The sequence below is a fragment of the Equus caballus genome, chromosome 1, assembly GCF_041296265.1.
Source record: "Equus caballus isolate H_3958 breed thoroughbred chromosome 1, TB-T2T, whole genome shotgun sequence".
Classification (NCBI taxonomy): Eukaryota; Metazoa; Chordata; class Mammalia; order Perissodactyla; family Equidae; genus Equus; species Equus caballus.
Window position 1 is genome coordinate 166,855,403 of NC_091684.1, and position 18,066 is coordinate 166,873,468.

General features: G+C 42.4%; 1 long non-coding RNA gene across 2 annotated transcripts in view; it reads left to right on the forward strand.

Moving 5' to 3' along the window:
* The window catches only part of LOC111768367 (uncharacterized), a 91,508-nt gene that overhangs the window by 61,272 nt on the left and 12,170 nt on the right, over window positions 1-18,066 (forward strand). For both annotated transcript variants that reach the window (XR_011427663.1, XR_011427669.1), the window contains exons 4-5: window positions 7,723-7,919; window positions 11,947-12,372. This is a non-coding gene — a long non-coding RNA (uncharacterized lncRNA). The remainder of the gene's footprint in view (window positions 1-7,722; window positions 7,920-11,946; window positions 12,373-18,066) is intronic.

Sequence of the window (18,066 nt, forward strand, 5' to 3'; positions counted from 1 at the left end):
ATTAAGCTATGCAGAGGTGGCATCCCATATAACACAATCAGAGGCACTCACAACTAGAATACACAACTATGTTTTGGGGGGCTTTGGGGAGAAAAAGAAGAATACAAAAAAAGAAGATTGGCAAGAATTGTTAGCTCAGGTGCCGACCAAAAAAAAAAACAAAGTTAAGTTGCAGCTCAATTTCATCATTTTCCAGGATTGCCCTTCATCTTTGGTAGTAGAACCAGAGTAAACTAGATTACAATTTCTTAAAAATAATTACTGAATTAACTGTAATGAAAGTTTACCCCCTCAATGTCTTTCCTCTTTATCTGAAAGTCCTTCTACACTTCTTTTCCTGGCAAACACTTAGTCTTTTCTCAAGATTTAGCTCCTCTGTGAAGCCTTCCATGGACCCTCAACCCCTAGAGCAATTAATTACCCCCTCCTTAATCTCACAGCATTTTGTGCATACCTGCATTATAAATACATAATCCCTGTGAGAACACGAGCTCCCAGAATTTTGGTGATGCCCAAACAGAATGGTGTCTAAAGGTTAAGAGATGAAAGAAGAATTGTGGACCTGTAATTTCTGTGCAATGGGAGAATTCTTTTCCCATTCCAGTGCAACCCATATGTTATTTTTCCTACAGAGGCTTCGGGAACATTCAGAATAGAAACAGATAGAAGGCATCAGCAATATGCAAATTGAGAAACTATTCCCAGCTAATGAATATATATTGGCAAGCATTTTGTCAAGCTTACTTAACAAAGCAAATATCCTGAGAAATAAAATTGACAGGAACCCTGTTGCATAATATCTGAACCTGTACGCTTGCAAAACAAAAACCAGAATTCTCTGAAATTGGCAACAAGTGCCTGGATACAAAGCCGCAGCCAGACCAGGCTGCAACAGGAATAGCAATCAGTAGAATTTGAGTGAGGAAGAAAAGAATCCAGAGCTGAAGAGAAATAATTCACTAATCTGTAGTAAGGTTGGATTGGAAGTTAATCCCCAAACACCATGATATAGCATTTTTACTTACTCTATTCCTCTTCATCAATCTGTCATTTAGCTATATTTAAATTAACTCAATGGTAAACTATTGTTCTTGTTCATCAATGTGAATTTAGGCATTCCCAATCTTTTGATTAACTTTACAATTACAAATAATCTCTCAAGTATTATCATAGATAGCTATCTGAATCAATTCAACCTATCCCAAAATTGCAAAGGTAATCAATGTTCTAGTGCTTAGATTGAGTCACCAGATAAGCATTTTTTCTCATAGTATTTTCCCTTAATGAGGCATATTTCTGTCTGAGTGTGCTATACACCCTCCAAGTGTGCACCCTCTCTAATTTTGTATCCTCAGTTACCAGTTCATCTAGTTACTACTCTTGACATGTAGTTGGCATTCAATAAATATTTGTTGTATGGATAAGTGAAAAAAAAGGGGGGCCATGGCTCCCATTAGCTAAAATCCCAAAGCAAAGTAGTTGACTGTTTTAATGGTTGGTGCATAATCCATCTCTCTGTTGATGATAAACGTCATACAATAAAATACTGGTACAATAATGACTTCCATTAAATGAAACTGTTCTTTGCTTGTGTCTTCCCATCACTATACTGAACAACTGGCATGAGTGCTGTCTTTTTTTTTAAACAGTGAATGGGGCTCCTATAATTTTTTAAAAAAATGTGTTCTTGCAGAGCAGATGGATCTACATGGGGTCAGCTAAAACTCCAAAATTTTATTTCCTTCCAGTTTAGCTGCGAATCATGAAAGTAGATGGCAATGAAGAGAAAGGATGTGGATTTTCAGTTCTATGTGAAAGAAATTCTTCTCCAAAGTCACATCAGGTCAAGTTTGCATAACTTCTGATTCTGTATCTCTAGACCAAAGTGAGCCAGAAAACGCTTTTCCAAACTGAATTCAGATTGATTTGGGTTAATCTCTCAAAACTGGCGTCTGAATAGGTACTCTGAGTGTTAGATTTCAGTCAGGCTCCCTTAAGCCATAAAATACTCCTTCGTGTCGTATTCCTTCAAAATCAGAAAAGTAGATATTTTCTTTTTTGATAAAGACATATGCTAAAGTCATAATTGCTACTTGAAATGGGAAAGATGGTAGAAAAATTATTTTAATTAATACTTGGCAGATATGCACGGTTACACATATTTTTGATGAAAGTATTTGAAACTAGACGAATGTCAACACAATCAGTCGTTGTCACCATTTATATTCACACATCAAGGTAACATTGTAACTCTGGGATAAAAGAAAAGTAATAAATAGTAACAGTAAAGAAAATATTTTTATTAATTGGTAAGTTGAGTTATACACAGTAACCTCTGCTCAAATTAGAGTCAGAGGGGTGGTTCATACAAAGATGATGACCTGAAGGACTAAAATGTTAACTATCTCAATTCTCTTTAATTTTATTAAAATAGCCTCTTTTATTCCTTAAGAAAGGGTCAAGTCTTTGAAAGACCATATTTGTCATTCTCCTGTGATGCTTTTGTGCAGTGACCCTAAGTAATAAAATGGTTCTTGAGCTAGAACCAGAAGTATGCAAGTTTGTGGGAAGTCTAACTGAATTCAAACCAAGAGGCAGGAGGGCTCAGAACTGACCTGTTAGATGTAAATGGAACTCTGGCCTCCTGCCGTACCCTTTGACCCACAGAGAGGAAGATCTGGGTCCATTTTCAGATTTTAATTATAATAGTGGGCTAACTAGACTCTTTTATTATGTGGAATGGAGCCTCAGTCATTGAGTTAAGAAAAATACGGCAAATCCTAAGGATACACAAGAACCAACCCTTGAAGGTCTTCAGGATATGAGGCAGGTCTATTAACCACGTACTCCTTGCTGTCACTCTTGGCTGGTGAAGCCTACCTCTTATGAGGTCTTGCTTTGCTGGGCATATCTATTTCATCAGCCTGTTTCCTTATTTATAAATGAGCAGACTAGTTCTTACTGCATAGGGCTGTTGTAAGAATTAATGAATTAATTAATGCAAAGCACTTAGAGCAAGAATACATTGTTTTGATCCACTCATTTTTTCTCTCTCCTCAAAGTGCCTATCTTTCATTAAACCTCCCACAATGCCTTCCATCCTCACTCTCAGCTGATGACTTGCTTCATATTTCAGTGTGAATCCAAAAGCGATTAGAAGAGAATGTCCATACACTCCACCCACCACCTCAACTCAATAACCAGCATTGGTGCCCGTGTACTCTGCCTCCCCTCCTGGAGCCATGATGTCCTTCTGTGGACCTCTCCACTCCTGCATTAGGCCCGCTCCCCTCTCTTCTACACAAGGACACCACACTGTGCATGTTCTCTCTCTTTCCTGTATCATCATTTCTCTAGTGGATGAAGCTCATCGTCTAACAAACAAACTGAGTTCCTCTCTCTTTCCTGTATCATCATTTCTCTAGTGGATGATGCTCAACATCTAACAAACAAACTGATTTATTCCACCATGAAAAAATAAAACTAAAAAGACCCTCTCTTGACTCTCGCACCCACCTCTGGCTACTACCCCATTTATCTCTTTCCCTTTAGAGAAAAACTTGCAGAAAGAATTATCTATTCTGATTCCAATTCCTCTTCTCCAATACTATCTTGAAACCACTCCCATCAAGCTTTCATCCGCCCAACATTCTACCAACACTGCTGTTGTTAAAGCCATTAACAATTTCCACAGTGCCAAAGTCCACTGGTCTCCCTTGGCTGTCTGCGGTATTTGACACAGTTTATTCCCTCCTCCTTGACTCCAGGAAACTCCTAGTTTTCCATCTACCTCACTGGCTTCTCATGCTTAGTTTCATATCCTGCTTTTTCTTCATCTCCTAGATCTCTAAATAGAGACATGACCCAAGGATATTGTGTAGACCATTTTTCTTCTCTACTTGCTTTCTCTCTAGGTGATCTCCTTCCATCTTACATGCTGGCAATTCTCAAGTATATTCCTGTAGGACAGTTTTATATCTAATAGGCACTTCAAACTTAACATATCCAAACTGAACACTGGATCTTCCTCCCATAACCTACTTCTCCCATGGTTTTCCTTGTGACAGGAAATGGCAACTTTGTCTTTCCGGTTGCTCTGTCAGCCTTGACTCCCTCTTTCTTGGAACCCCACTTCCAATCTGTCAGCAAATCCTGACAGTTCTATCTTTAAAACAGATCCGAAGCTTGCGACCCACTTCTCTCAATTTCCATGACTACAGCTCAGTCCAAGACACTACCGCCTTTTCCCCAGAATATCCACCCTGGGCCCCCAACCGTCTGCTCTCAACCGGAAACCAGTGATCTTGTTAAAAGGAAATCAGAATACGACACTCTTCTTTGTCCACACCCAGTGACTTCCCATTTCACTTTACCGTAAAAGTTCAAGTCCTTACTGTGACCTATAAACAAGGCCCGACTCAAGCTGGTCCTCCCTCCACTCATTAAGCTCCCACCTCATCTCCTGTCTCCTCTGTTCTCCTCATGATTCCCACACTCTAGTCCAGCCTTTCTGGCTGCTCAGGGCCTTAGCACTTGATATTTCTTCTGCCTAGAATGCTTGTCCCCCCAGATTTCCACGTGGCTCACTCCCTGACCTCCTTCTCGTGCTTATTCAAATATCATCTTTTCCAAGAAGTCTTCCTGGCCATTGTATTTAAAATCCTACTCTCCTCCAGCCTGCCCCCCTTTCCATTTTTCACCACTTATCACCCTTTAATATGCTATGTATTTTATTTGTTTGAAAAATTGTTTGCCTCCACCTGAGAATGGAAGTTGCATGAGAGCAGGGTTTGGTTTTATTTATCTCTACATCTCCAGTGTGGAAAAGTGCTTGGGACAAAGTAGGCACTCAAGAAATATTCACACAGGGATTGATGTGGGATAAACGGTCCATAAATATCAGCAGTAATTATTGCCTTGCTCTCAACTGACCAGTTCCGCTTCCCTGAGTAGGGTAGTTCATGGGGAAATTTGGAGAGAACGTGGGCTAAGCAAACTCCCAGAGCATCTGCCTCTGTCCTTGTGGAGCACACAGCTGCCTGCTCAAACTGCTGCCGTCACATTTAGCACAACTGAATTCCACCCCTGAGAAGGTGCTGAACTGTGTTCTCTGCTTGCTCCAATGCCTTGTCTCCAGTTCCTCACCCAGAGCTAAGACCTACCCCCGGGTGGAGATTAGAGGGAGAGTGTGAGGGCTACTGTGCTCAAAGTAAACTGATGAATATAGAAGAGTCTGGAAGTGTCATCAGGAGGTTAACGGTTGTCTCTAGAAGAGTATTTTTTATTTTGCATATTTTGCTTGTCTGAATTTTCTGTAATAAACAGAAGCAAAAGGTTTGAAAACCTTGTTTTATAAAAATGAGAAAGAAATGTCAGATTCAGAGGTTTTTATGCCAGTAGGATGTCTCCAAATTGTCCAGAATAGGGAGTGCCCTACCCCAGGAGTGGGATCTACTGACCTAGGACAACTGTGTCCCTCGAGAGGAGCTGAAATGCATCCACCCCACATCAGTGGGCATTAGGTCCACCCGACTGGTTGCACTTGCTGTGATGCCCTGATCACCAGGCAACGCTCTGATAATTTAGTATCCCAGGAAAATTGCCTACAGGGAAAGGGTGCGCTCACCGAACACGAGCATCCATCTTCCTGATAGTTACATTTTATTCATTAAAAATTAATATATTAGTTTTTTGGATTTTGTTTTTAAGCTGATGGAATTTTTTGCACATCCTAACTGAGAACAACCTACCCTCAAAGCTATCCTCTTCAAAAATCCTATTCCAGTCTGGCTAACATGTTCGCCTTCATATACCTTTGGGTGGACGCAGGCTCTGCTGCTCACCTGATAGTGAGAGCGGATGTGAATTTCAGTTAGCAACTGTAACCAATTCTTGGGGGTCTTGCAGAAGATCCAGTATTTTGCTGAAACTATGGCAGGGAATAGAAGGGAGATTCCACTGAAAGAAGCAAATGTGCCTTATAATGACGGTGAAGTAACTAAACCTCCCTTTGGTGGATGGCTGCATGTTAAACATTTATTTCCTGCCTGCAGCTGCAAATTTTAATCTTCTCCTTCTCAGAGAGTGAACGATGTGATTTATGCCTGGCAATGTCTCTACAACTTTATTTGCATAAAAATCTCCTGGAGAGCTTATTTAAATTGGAATCCCAGGCCCCACTCTCAGACTCTCTGCTTTTGGCCAGCACCCACGGAGTGGCCCTCACTGGCCCTTGTTTGGTGCCTCTGTTCTGTGTTTCAAACCCAGCAAGGCTCAGCCCCCTCCCCTTGTTCTGCTTTCCTCAGTACAGTTCTGCTCTTCTTGCCTACTGATCTCTGGCCTATTTGTCCTGAAACTTCTCCTTTGCCCTTCCCGTCTGATGCTTGTTAATCCTCTTTCAGCGCTGAGCTCAGGTTTCTATCTTTGGTCCATCCTTACTCCTCAGAACCCATGGTCTGTGATCATCCCAGACCTGATCCTAGTGGCTGAGAAAGAGAATAGTGGTTGGGAGCCACTGCCGCAGGCAAATGTATCGACTTTCAGAGTCCAGGAAAGAAATAAAGGCCTCAGGATCTGCATATTTGGATAAGAACCCCAGGAGGTTATGACACAGCGTGTATGTGGAAGGAGAAGGTCTTTGGATCACATATGAGAAAGATTTTTAAAGGAGTAATCATTTTTCAAACTACTATAGATCATAATCCACAAGTGGGCCACCACATCAATTTAGTGGGTTTCTGCCAGCATTTAATGAAAAAATAGAATAGACTAGAGCAAAACAGAATAGATCAGAGTACATCACAGAAAATAAAATGTATTTCTTGCTAAAGACTGCACTTAAAACAAAAAGGGAAAGATCCTGGTTTAAGGGATAGACTCAGGAATCATTAGCATGAACATTTGTCATCAAATGCTGATTTTGCTTTCCATACTGGAAAAGTGGGTAACTTTTCTCTGTTTTTCTTATGACCATACACTTTCCTGGGCCAAGGGTATCTCAAGTTCGGTGTGTGCTTTGCCATTGCTATGGTGATTTTAATATTGGGTCTATTCCAGCTCAATTCCCCCACAAACATGGCCTTCCTTATTTTCTAGGCTTAATTTGAGATTTAATTAGACAATGTTACAGACTCTTCTTCATTTAAATAGTATTTATTCAAAGATTATCTTGCAGGCTTTCCAATTTAATTCCTTAATAGAACAGTGGAGAGAAATAGAAATCTGCAAGACTAATTTTAACTGTTCATCAAATCATTCAGGAAGGATTTGTAGGTGAGCAAACAGCCCAGATAACCTGTGTTTCTTATCTTGGCAATGGGGCTGCAGACAAGGGGAGAGAATGACAATGTACTCTGGGTAGCTAGGTAGCTGGTGGCTGGTCCCCCAGGTGTCTCCATTCATTCTCTACCATGAGTGTGGCTCATATATGTAGGTATATAATTATATAATTATATGGTTATCTATAGACAGACCAATATAACTGATTTCTTGTCATCTTTCTTTGAGACCAATACTTTGTGGCTTCCTACCTCTAAGCAACCTTGAGGCACATTGTAACATACAAGGAAAAGGTTGATACCTCACAGAAAAAAAGAAGCCAATTGAATTTCAAATCTGAGGGGTTCTTGCTTAAGCAGTTTAGTAAATTCAAAAATGTTAAAAGCAAATCTTTATGGAGGTAGAGAAGGGATTTCTAAATTCCAAATGTCCCTTCTTTAACAGATCAATGTCCAGTGGCCTTGACCTTAGAGCCTCAGGTCGGGGAAGGCCCGTGAGATAAGACGTGGATGTGAGGAGCCTGAACTTTTCAACACTGTCAGGTCTGTGAAAAGAAGAAATGAATAGCAAGTAGGTCCAGGAGCACTTTCTCCTCATCTGGAGCCCAAGCCTTGAGCGACTGAGAGTAAAGGAATGCTAAGGTAGATATTGAGGCATCCACAATCCTGGGGCTCAGGGCTGCCTTCCGGCAAGAAGCCTGAAGAAGGTTACAGGTTTCTTGGGAGCCCTGGCCCTCTGCCTGGCTCCACACCCAACATGACATTGGAATGATTGAGCAGAGGGAGCCGACTGGACCGGCGAGCCTGGGGCAGTGCTCCTGGCTCCCTGCTGGCCTCACCTTGCCTGCAGAGATGCCTGTATGCCCCGCTGCAGGGATGGGAAGTGCTGGCAGAGCCAGGCACCAGCGGGATGAGGAGGCTCCTAGGCTCCTATGAGAGGGGTCTTCATGATGGGGCAGGTGGCTGGGACCACAGACGCCAAGGACGGGCACCAGGACATGACCTGAGAAGGCCGTGTGGCACTGGTCACATCACAGTGATTACCGGTTAAGGGTGCAGGTCAGAAGAGCCATACTATAGCAGAGACCAGCAGGCCCCAGAGGATACCTACCGCAGGAACCCAGTACCTCATACAACTCTTAGGAAGGAGAAGGTATGTAGAGCAGCACCCTGGAAGGCTGAGAACTTACCCGGAAAGACCAAGTCATCCAAAATATATGATTTATGCCAGTCCTGATAGGAAACCGAACTTGGACTATTCTGATTGCTGAACTAAAAGGAGATTGTTTAAACCCGAAAGACAGAAACTTCATAGCAAGTTAATTAGCAAGTTTCTCTGGTACCTAGTGAAGGTGGAGGCTTATAGAAAATTAATTACATCTTCGTACGTATGAGTATAGTCTGAGTTATTTGTAATTCTGTTATATTGGCTGAGAAAACACACATGAAACCCCAAAGAAAGTTCTTTCTTTCAGTTTTGATTGATTGCAAACTCCATTTCGTCAGGGAGGCAGAGGGCTAGGTGGGCCTGGTCTACCTAAGTCACCACGCTCCACGCCCATGAGCTCAGCATCACTGTCCACCCTTTAAGGTGATGTCTTGCGGGTATCCCTCTCACCCCACAGCAAATCACTCTCCAGGACCTCTTCATCTTCCCCAACTCCTAGTGACTGAACAATAAGGAAATGCATTCTCTTCCATAGCTTTAATCCAGAGGCTTCAGGCTTGTTTGATTCAGTGGCTCAGCAATGCCACTAAGGCCCTGGTTCTGTTTTGTTCCATCCCTCTGGTCTGTTATCATTGGGGTCGTCCTAACTCTTATGATGGTAGAAGACTACTGAGGAAGCTCCAAGAGTCACACACAGACATGACAAGGTCCTGAGGAAGTGACATCATTTCTTCCTGTGTTTTCTGTCAACCTGCAAAAAACAGAAACCAGTCCAAGAGACAAAGCATTTATTTGGGATCAAATAGTTGCAATTTGGGAAGCACAGATTCAGGTAGAAACTCAAGTGGTGTGCCAATGACACGGTGAAAGAGGAGAGTTTTTATGGGGAAAGGAAGGGGCTAATCATGCAAAAGAAAGGAAGGAGGGAAAGTCATCTTTTATAGGTGTCGATAAGCTGGGTTCTTCTTTAGCTGTACATGGCTGGTTACCAATTCTGTCTTCAGAAGCAGAGCCCATGATCATCAGTCTTCATGGTCCGGGTGGCTGTTTCCCCGTTAGCTTTACAAACAGTTGTTTACAAGACAACTGTTCTGGCCCAGGTCAAACAGTCCAAGGGTTCATGGAGTAAGATGTGCAGGCACTTCCTCTGAAATGGCTGCTCTGACTCTATTTTAAAATGGCTCTGCTAAAGTCAACTTTGACACTCCCAAAAGCCCTCCTCAGACTTCTCCTGAGTCTCATTAGTGGAATTCAGTCACCAGCCTATTCCTAGCCAAATGCTGACAAAGGTGATCGAATTACAAAGATGAAATTAAATGAATTAACTACAAGGAAATTGGTAATTTGAGATCAACAACAAATATTCACTACTCCTTCCCCATTTTTCTGGTTCCAGCAATGGATGATTAATTGATTCTTATCCTTTGAAGTCTCGGGTATATGTTGTGTGGGAGAGAGTTCCCCTAACCTCTTCTGAAACCTTCAAGCTGTTGGCATCACACCATGCTCTGTGCTGAAGCTTCTAGTGTTTACTACAGGGAGGGAGGGGCTTCAGGTCCTGAGGGAAGAGCAGGGTAGGAACTCCAGTGAAGAGATCTGACTCCAGGCAGCAGCTCACCATATTTTTCTTTTTCTCTTGGTATAATACTGTTTTAAAAAGAAAGAAGGAGACATCTCTGTGTGGGAGCTAATCTTCCACCTAACTTTCGAAGCTTATTGTGCCAAAAGAGTATCCGCCTACTTGTCTGGGTTCACATCACAGAGCTGTCTCCTCCTTACTTCCACTCACTTTACCGCTTCAGCTTCAGGTTTGGAATTTTCCTTAACAGCTTGACTGAAACTGGTTGGTGATAGGATCACACTGTCACACTAACTGCTAATTACTTACCAGAGTAGAAAATGCCAAGGTTCAAACGATGGGCAGAGAAGTGGCATCTGTGTGCAAATGAGGACCACAGAGATCAGCTCAGAAGGAGAGAGGAGTACAGTGCCCTGCCTGCAGTCTGTACAGTTCCCAAGTGCCCATGAAAGGATGACTGGATAAAGAAGATGTGGTATATACACACAATGGAATACTACTCAGCCATAAAAAAGGATGAAATCGTGCCATTTGCAAGAACATGGATGGACGCTGAGGACATTATGCTAAAATAAGTCAGACAGAAAAACACAAGTACTGTATGACTTCACTCATATGTGGAAGATGAACAAACAAACAAACAAACACATAGATAAAGAGAACAGATTGGCGATTACCAGAGGGGAAGGGAGTGGGGGAAGGGCAAAAGGGGTAAAGGGACATAAATGTATGGTGATGGATGGAAACTAGACTATTGGTGGTAAACATGATGCAGTCTATACAGAGGCTGAAATATAATGATGTACTCCTGAAATTTACACAATGTCCTAAGCCCCAGTCCAGGTGGGGCTTGCCTTAGTTCTCACTGGTAGTTCAACTCTAATAATCTGGAGTCGAATAGGAAATGACTTTCATTTTACTTGCACAGAGTATGGTTCACTTTGTTCCTACAAAGCTCCAAATATAGCCCTTAACATTCAACTATTTTTATAATTCCGATTACATAGGTACAAAATATTAGTCCTATTAGACCATTCATATGTTAATTTAATGATCAGAGGAGAACACTCACAAAAATTGTTTTCTCCAGTTAAAAATGCGAAAACTGTACTTTACTGAAAAATTATAAACTACAAAAACACACCAAGAATAAAATAGCAGTAACGCCAACACCACCACTGCAAACAGTCTGCTTTGTCTTAGTCTGATGATTTTTCTGTATGTGTGAAATTTTTGTATGCACATACCCACACAGACTTATACACACAAACATATACGTGTGTGCGTGTTTGTGTATGTGCAATTGGGAACACACTACATACCATTTTGTAAATTGCTCTTTTCACTTAAAGGTATAACACGAACATTTTCCCACTTCATTATTTTTCTAAAACAAGTATTTTGGTCTTTTCTTAATAACTCTTAATCATCCTGATGAACACATTGTGTTGGGGGGATCTGCAGGGAGCGCTGGAGAGAACAGAGACGATCTTGCCCACCTTCCTTGCTCACAGATGAGGATATTGACCCAGGCAGACTCCATGACTTGTGTCAGGTACACACAGAAATTGGTGAAAATAACAGACTAGAGACTAGACCTGTAGGCTGCTAATTCCCATTCTAACAAACTGTTTTATGTGACACCTCTCATTTCTCAAGTTTTCTGAGTTTTTATACAAAATTAGAATCACTCATCTACAGTCAGCAACAGTTATAAGACATTTTGATTGCCCAGAAAAGCATCCTTTGATTGGAGTCTGAAAGAGGATTTCTCTTCACAAGTTTTTCTTTGGGGGAGCATTTTGGCCCAATACGGTTTTCTAATACCCCTGGGGTCACTGGAAATTCAATGTACAACGCCGGCCCCTTTCTGACAGACTACATCATCTTTTTTTTTTTCTCATCTCTCTTTCTTCCCCCAGGCCTGTCCTGCTGCCCCAGGACTAGATGGGAAGCACAACAACATATACAAATAATCCTCCTGTGAACAGGGACACAAGTGAGAATGACACCTTTAGAGAGCCCGAGGTGAAGTCTGTGTCCATGTCTACCAGAATTTGGCCTATAATCTTGACCTCATCATGAAGAGCTGCAACCATCTGACCTAATGTTACTCAGTAATCTTCCTGTCAGAATAATACGTGATGAGTATTTTCATTTTGTTATCATGGTTGTGATCCTGATTCCCTGAGGCTGGATGACTACCTGGGTGGGAGCATTACTCACTTAACAAATACATATGGGAGTTTCCCGGTTGTCAGGCATGAAGGAAGCACTGGGGCACCGGACAAACATGGTGCCCACCTTCAAGGAGTTACAGTCCAGTGTGGACGCCCATATCTAAACAGGTGAGTACAACAGAGTGTCAGAAAGATCATGCATGACTGGAGTGCATAGAATGTGCTATGGCAGCGCTAGGGGGAATCCTTTACTCAAATTGGAGAGGGGAGGGCAGTTAGGGAAAGCTTCCCAGAGGATGGTTTCTAGGCTGAGAATGGAAGGATGAAAAGGAGTTGGCCAGAGAAGAAAGCTAGAGTTGGAGCTGTGGGGGAGACATTACAGTGGAGGGAAGGGCATGTGCAAACTCAGAGTTTCTTGTTCTTAATGAAAACACTGAGTACTGCTTTTGTGTTTACAAATGTTCACCGCAGCCTACCCTGCTCCCACCCACTTAAACTCAGAAGGAAACATAGAGTGCTGTCAGTTAGCAGGCATTCAACTGAACAGAAGTTCATTTCTGTATGTTTTACTAATAGCATTCCGAATAAGCTTAGCTGTACATCGACATTTAGACACCACTAACTTGAGAGGTTTTCCCCCCATAAAACAATTTTATTCAGATAGCTAAATGCTGTTTTAAAAGAAAATTCCAGCAGTTACTTTGATCTACGGTACTGCAGAGTTGTCCCATGGTATAGAGGGATACTTGGCACAGGGCTTTTTGTTTTCTCTTATATCTCATTTAGATTTTTATCTTCTCTCTTTCCATCAGAATGTTAGCTGTCCCTTCTCACTGATGTTTGTGTCCCTCCCAACAGCACTCCTCTTCTTCAATCAGATGTGGGCTTGCAAACCATCTAGCCATGTTTGTTGAAAGTGCATACAATATAAAAGCATGTCATCTTTGAGTGAGGAACTCTCCTCTGAGTAATATACTTCTGCCTTTGGACATGAACTTTGGGAGCATTTATGATTTCTTCTATTCCCAGTCATTTTTTGCTCCTTTTCAGTTGTGTTCTAAAGAGGAAAGTGTGTTCTGAATATTGTCTACCTCATGTCTAATTCTTGTTCTGTGGGCCTGTAAACACTCAATGGGGATGCAAGTACCAAGGTACAGCCATGATAGGTCAGAGTTGTAGGTGGGGTGACCAGAAACCATATGATCCATTGAGTAAGGGTGGTTTACAGGGGGAGGCCAGAGAGGGCAGAAAAGCCAGAGGTCAGTTCTGGAGAAGGCTTCACAGGCATCATACCCAAGGGGTAAGAGAAAAGCTACAAACCAAGTAGACAAGAGACATGTAACTACTCATCACTTTTTTGTTGTGATTATGTTGTGTAGCAAACAACCCCCAAACTCAGTGGTTACAATAATAAACCTTTATTTCTACACCACATGTCTGTTGGGCCAACTGTGGCTCTGCTTAGCTTGGCTGGACTTGTCTGGGCTTGTCCAGACTTACTCTAGGGTTTAGGTCCACGTGGAATAGGCTGAAAGAGCAGTCATTAACTAGGGCAGGTGATTCCGGCAGAGGACAGGAGGACAAGGGGAGAAGCAGAAACAGGCGATGTCTCTACTCAGAACTTGTACCTGTCCTCTCCTCCACATGGCCCAGTCCAGAGGCAACTGGTAGAGCAGTCTCCTTGGTGAACAAGGCTGGGAAGGAGGAACTGCAAACAGAGAATACATTCTACCACAATAATTGATAAGAGAAGAAACTCGTTGGGAAAAGCAGAGGTGGTGGAAGCTTAACATTTCAGGATACTGACAAACAAATGGCAAGCAGTAGCATATTGGAGCATGTGAGGAAACCATTTGGTGTAAACCTAATTTGGCCTGACCTTGTTTTTTCCAAAAGGGCCTCATTATATATCTGCTTTATGCATTTGCTATGTCCCAAAGACGAGAACAAATGTCCTTAAGATAAAGATGCATCTTCCCCCACATTGGCATTTCCTCAAGGATAAGCATCTCTCTCTAGACTAGGGATTGATTACCACGTTCACCCTGTGACCACCCAGCTCCAGACAATAGACCTGCTACCCGCTTGTGTGAATAGCTGTGTTGTGCCAGTGAGGCAATCTCATGACTGTTGTAAAAGGGACATTCCTATCATATGTGATGTATACTCTTTGTTCCAGAAGGGTATATAACCACTCTGTACACTCCACTTCTTTGGTGCCCTTCCTTCCTTGGGGAAGGAGGGCCCCAGTCTAGGCTAGTACTCAGATATAGCTCATAATAAACTCAACCCAATTTTGACTTACAGATTGGTTATGGATTATTTCATCAACAATATGAAAGTACAGTCAAGAGGGCACCAGCAAGCTCTGGTCAACAGGGGCCTCTCTTATTTGGCCTGGTCACATGAGTGGCCTGATAGCTGGGCAGGACACCAGGCTCTATGGGGGGCTGTGAGTCTGAGAGGGATGGTCAGCCCCGTCCAGCGCCTCCACTCTTCCGAAAGCTTATCTTACAGCTATGGGGCTTGCTTCTCCCCTTTCACCACTCAGCAAACTTTTTTTCATCTTTACTGGGAATTGATGCAATTCTTCTCTGGCTGATTGCGCAAATAAAAATCTACCAGCTGGACCACAATTAGATTTAATTGGGTACTTTAACAACAACAAAAAATGTTCAACTTACCTATTAACTGTTCAGTGATTCTAGTCTCAGTCTGTGTTATTCTGTTCACACCTCTTTCCTGAAATTATAGTTGTTATTTTGAAATCTCATCAGTAACTCTCTACCATGGTCACTAATTAAACATTTCCAGCTGTGAAGGAGATGCTATTGTCTCTGGCACCTTGACTTGAAAACTGAGCTGCTGCATTCATGTCTATCGGGTTGCCAAAGATGGGCACCTGTGGACTGCCTCTCCCTTCCTCCTCCTGTCTGGTCCTGCCACCACCTGGCATTTGCCACCTCTCACCCAGACGACTGGACTAGCCTATTGGGAGCTTCCTAACCAGTCACTACACTCCACTCCATCACTACATTGTGTGCTTTATTTTTTATTTTAATTTTTATTTTGACATAATTTTAGATTCACAGAAAAGTACAAAGAATTCTGGAATACCTTTCACCCAGATTCCCCAAATATTAACATTTTGTCATATTTGCTTTTTCATTCTCTCTCACTCTATAGATAGATAGATACACACATCCCCCGTATACGTGCGGTTGCCATCCACATTACATACACATCCATATGCATGTGTGCATATATCTATATTTCTGAACCTGTTGACAGTTCCAGATATATGTCGTTTTACCCCTAAATGCTTCAGTGTACACTTCCCATAAAAGAACATTCTCATATATAACCACAATACAATTATCAAAATCTAGAATTACATTGAAACAGTACCATTTTCTAATATATGGACTTTATTCAGATTTTGTCAATTATCCCAATAATGTCCTTATAGCTAAAAAAAATAAATAAAAAATTCCAAATCAGCTGTTGCATTCAGTTGTCACATTTATTCAGTTTACATTGGAATCATTTCTCAGTCTTTCTTTATCTTTCACGATAGTAGTACTTTGAAGAACACAAGCCAGTTATTACACAGACTACCCCTCATTTGAAGTTTGTCTGATGCTTTCTTACTATTAACATCACTCTTTTTTTTTTTTTAAAGATTTTATTTTTTTTCCTTTTTCTCCCCAAGGCCCCCCAGTACATAGTTGTATATTCTTCGTTGTGGGTCCTTCTAGTTGCGGCATGTGGGACGCCGCCCCAGCATGGCCCGATGAGCAGTGCCATGTCCGCGCCCAGGACTCGAACCAACGAAACACTGGGCCGCCTGCAGCGGAGCGCGCAAACCCAACCACTCGGCCACGGGGCCAGCCCCAACATCACTCTTTTTAAAGCTCCATTCTGGTCAGAAAAATACCTTCAGTTACCACCCATTACATCACATGTTCATATTCTCTGGCCTCAAGGATCTGACTCTACTCTTCTCTTCAGTCTAACTTTTTATACCCGAGCCTGAATGGACTCCACAGTTTAAAGTCATCTCTGACTGTTCTTAAGATGTTCCTTCACACTGGAATGTTCTCTCCACTCCCATTCCACCAACTGGTATCTACTCTTCATCTTTCAAGGGTGAAAGAAAATACCACCTGAAACTACCCATATGTTCTCCTCAGTCATGGACTCTTCCTCTCCCTTTTCTGAACTTCTCTTCACTTTGTTTAGAATTTTATGTTGATCCCCAGCAAAATTAGGATGGATTATGAAACACAAGTCTATGAACACTTAAAAAAGGAAGAAGTAATCACTGGAAGCCAGCTTCCCACAGTGAGGGCAAGCCACATCAGCATAATTTCATTCCCTTTTATGATAAGACTGAAGGCTCACAGAAATAACAGAGGCATCTCCAGCTGAGCGAGGCATGTGAGCAAGCCTTGCAGAGTGAGTGGACCAGGTGTAGAATTGCGAGCTGCTTAGTACTCTTGACATGTAGATTCCTGGCCTCTAGAGCCTCCTCTCCCTAAACCTGGGGCCACTGATCCCCCACCTGCAGGTTCAGCCCTAGTCTGTCTCCAGGCAAGAAGCTATCAGGTGGTCTAGCCCAGGTCACACTTGTGGCCAGTTTAGCCAAGTGGCATTTCTAGTCAGGTTTCTTCCTCCTGAAACCAAGTCTCCACTTGGCGTCCAAGTTCCTGTAACTAGATCCAGTTCTTATTGGCTGTCCATGCCCTAGTTGTAATCTTTGTTACATTCTTGGTTCTCTTTTACCTTCAGGACCAGGCTTTGATATTACAATATCTTCCCCTGAAAACTGGAGTCCTGCCCATGAGCTTGACCAGTAGCTGTGGTTCTACCAGATCATAGAGTGTATTCCTGATGCTAATGTCCCCCTAGATTTCCAAATATCTGTCTTTCACTCTGCCCTACTCACCTTTAGGAATAAGCCCGTTACATCATGTAATCCCCCTTCTCTGCCTTCCCAGTGACTACCTGCTTGATGTCTGTTACCGTAACTTTCAGATCCTGCCTGTTGGGCTAGGTTCCCTCCAGCATTGACATGTGGATCTGTCTTCTGATTCCTGGCCTCCCCTTTGACAGGTGTGCTTTCGTATCTGAGTCCTTTCCAAGTTATCCTAACCTGTCATTTCTGGCCATAGGTAGCCATAATATCTCTCATTACTGCAGAGTGTTAGCTAATTAAACAACCATATGTGTGGACAGCTGACTGCTGGATCAATGTCAATTTGGCTGGAGATCTCTAGAGAATACTGAAGGGCTCTGAACTTGGTGCCTTTTTTTTTTAAATCAAGGATTAGAAGGAAGCTGGAGAAAGAATGTTCATCAAATTTTCAGATGATCTGTAGCTCAGGGAAACAGCGAATATACTTTGAGAATATTCTAAGATTACTACTTTCTCTTGCACCTAGAAAGTCCTTCCTCATTCCTTTCATCTGCCCAATTCCTCCGCATCCTATGAGACTCAGACAGTCGCCTTCTTCAGAGGTCTTGCTCCTCTTTTGTGGCCCCTGCATATTTCTCCATCGTTGTTCTGACCACATTATGTAGTAGGTAGACAGCCTGTGTCCATCTCCCAAAGGAGGCTGTGAGAACCCTGAGATCTGGCTATAGGTCTTTTATACCTAGTACTTAGCCCAAGGTATGGCACACTGTAAATGCTGACTAAGTAAAGATGCTAGAACAGTATTGGTACTCTCAACAGCTTCCTCTTCTTCTCTGGGCTCACCCTGGAAGACCTAAAACAGGTTCAAGTTACCTTTCTGGATTCTACCACTAAATCCTTTGTATCCTTGGCTTTTCATCTTCGCCTGCTCCTTCTTGAAGCCA